Raw genomic sequence first — 3304 nt, 5'->3', positions numbered from 1 at the left:
CCCTTTCACCCGTTTCGTGTTGTCGACACAACATGGACTGGGATCACCCCACGTGAGGCATGGAAGTTCTGCCTCACGAGACAACCGATGCATATAAATCTTGCACCGGTGAAGCTCGTCTATCAAACTTTACGCGAATCGCGTGAAGTCTTTGAAGCCAGGCTTCGCGTCCAATGTCTCTTGACACTTCGAACAAACGCGTTCCAGGCTTGCATCAACGAGCTTTATCTCGCTTGTTGTTGTCACTATACCATCGATGCTTAGGAAAAGAATCGAGATAAAAATCTTCTTCAGCGCGAAGAACCTTCGCGCTGGGATAAAAGCCATGTGAGTAGTCTCTCCAGACAAGCTGATGACTAGCCGTTCGGGTAAAAGCCACGGCTTCTTCTCAGGTGCAAGACGAGATATTTTATTGTTTGTATCCCCAGAGTGGTCTCGCTGAAGCAGAGGGACCACAATACGTTTAATACGATGGCTTACGCCATCGTCGGAAACAAACATGCTATAGCGAATGCTAATAGCATGTCTACCGGATTGAGCCTCCTCATTTGAAGGCTCCTAGTGAGCCGCCTGACGACATTCAGGCGACTGTTTCACTCTCCTTGAGTCGGTCATCTCGTCCAACTCGCATTCATTGTTGACCTCCAAAGAGGGGTCGCATTCGCATGGTGACTCGACGCGCTCCGCGCCGTCTGTATCGCTGGCGTCACAGACCACATGAAATGTTTCGTCTTAATCTGGAATCGCCAAGATGGGCGATTGCATCAAGCTTTGCTTGATACCTTCAAACGAACGCTGACAATCAGCGTTCCATAAGCATTTCTCGTCTTTTTCAAGAGACGAGAGAGATGAACTGCCATCGGCATAATTGCGGGAGTACTTGTGCAAGTACGCCGCTAATCCAAGGAGCTTTCTAAGTCCCTTGACATCGCCTGGAACTGGCCAGTCGGTAAAAGCCTTGATCTTTTCGGGATCGGGGCGCACGCTGAGTTTACCGACGGTGTACCCGAGAAGTGGTATTTCGCTTCCAGCGAATATACACTTCTTGAGATTTGCGTACAACTTATGCTTTCGCATAAGTGTAAGAACCTGACGAACGTGAGTTTAATGAGCTTCCACGTCCGTCTTTCTGTCCATGGCTGGGCTATGGACGAATGCATCGTCAAAATAACTCGGTGTGAATTCTCGCACCGGTCTCAACAGATTCGTTACGCATCTATTGAATGTTGCCGGGGCGTTAGTTAACCCCTGTGGCATTACTAGCCATTCCCAGAGCATCCCACTGGGAGTGATCACTGCTGTGTACGAAATGTCCCGTTCACTCATAAGGATCTGATAAAATCCATCCATCAGATCCATAGACGAAAAGATGGCACTTTTAGACATACCATCTATGATTACGTTTTTTCTAGGTGTCGGTGTTTGAGCCGGTAGCGTTGCAGCATTCAGTTTATTGAATGCGTGCACTATCCGCCATTCTCCTGTGGCCTTTCGCACAGAAAAGGTCAGAAAGCTATGTGGGGAGGTTGACTCCCTCACTTGGCCCGCTTTTAATCGATCAAGAAAGAATTTATCGATCACAAGTACTTGTTCACGAGGCAGTGGCCACTGCTTCATGACACAGTGCTTCGAGCATGGTTTCAGCTCGATCTCATGTCGAGTGCCTTTATCCTTAGGCAACTCACATGGAACTATTTTGGGGGACACATCCCTAAATTCAATCAAATCCGTGTATAAAGGATTTGTCTTAAGTGACTCCCAGGATTGAGTAGTATATCTCTCATCCGAGTCTTCACATCGAGGACACTTTCGTCCATCGATGAGCTGCTGAGAACCCGTTCGTACTCCGCAAGAAAATACCGCTCACCGAATATCGGTTACATATTCCTCCTCTTTGATGAGTACGCGGATCGGCTTGATTCTACCACTATGCAGATCTCTCAAGAACCACAGGCTGACGATGGATAACTTCCTCAGGATGCTGAAGTCTAGTCACTATAGCATTAACTATTTGAGGAGATTTCTCCTCAAGTACGTGAAACTTATTTCCTCAACGTCTTTTGACTGTGATTGCGCTATCACAATCGGGTCCTCTACGGTCGACTCTCTTCTCGACCTAGGATTATCGTGTTGTCCCTTTTTGACAACCGAAATCTTCCTTGAATGTCGCCCGCTAGGCGTACATTCATGTCTCAATCCACTCGACTTATTCGAGTGGTGAACATTCGGCACTGCCGGTGCATTCGCACACCGCCGGCAGCTGACTACACAGGTGATTAGTAATCACACTGTGATCTTGTGCAGTCGTACTAACGACCGTACCACAAGTGAGGCCATCGCACTCACTCGTAGTACATCTACACACTTGTGGACGCACCAAGACGTTCATCAGATGACCATCTGATGAACAAGTGGCAGGCATCTTTACGGATCGATGCTGCCAGCTGATTCTTGGCTCATAGTACGACAAAATCATCATCGTACCGTAAACCTTTTAACGTGTAGTGAAATGTTACTAGGCGTTTCATTACTGCTATCGATGCAACGTCATCCTTGTTAAAGAGATTTCGCGCTCAACATATTTGAGCCTACAACCTTCTAGCGACTGGCGACGAAAAAAATTATTCGACGCCCCACAGTCCTCTAGGGCTCTAAGGGACAAATTATTTGTCACTTTTAACTTCAAGGTGACGAGGATACCTCGTCACCACGTGCAGAGACACATAATGATTCTGGAGCAACTTTAGTCAAGAGATTATCAAATTCTCTTGAGGTTGCTAGATCAGACGGACGTTGCGTTCCTACTGATCCCGACCGTTTTTTGGCGGTCTGCCTCGCTGTTGCAATTTCGCAACAACGTCGGACCCGCGAACGTTGCCCTTTTTGGCATTCGGGCCATAATTACGTTCAGTACCTCTCGGTACTGGGCTTAGAGCACTACACTCATGAGCGTAGTGTCCTAACTTCTGACAAAGATTGCATTTCTGCAATCGCATGTTGGTCAAAAAGCGAGGTTTCTCGCTTTTGACATTAGAGAGGCTCATAGGTTCTGGACCTCCCAGCTCGTGTCGTCTTGGAGGACGATACGATGACGAACTAGCTTGAGCCTGTCTCAAGCTAAAGTCCTCCTGTTCCGCAACGGATATTACTTCTTCAAGCGTATCAAGTTCCAAGCGGAACATATGTATCTTCACGGAACCAACCGTAAGACCTTGCACGAACACCATAGTCAACGTGTGTTCATGAACTGGATTGTTCGTGATACAACTCGCCAAGAGTCGTATGTGCTGGGCATAAGCGTGAA

Source organism: Bremia lactucae (genome assembly GCF_004359215.1).
Source record: "Bremia lactucae strain SF5 chromosome Unknown BlacSF5_NotPlaced_101_SHOA01000047.1_71574bp, whole genome shotgun sequence".
Classification (NCBI taxonomy): Eukaryota; Oomycota; class Peronosporomycetes; order Peronosporales; family Peronosporaceae; genus Bremia; species Bremia lactucae.
The sequence above is the reverse complement of the archived record's forward strand: the minus strand, read 5'-3'. Positions refer to the sequence as shown.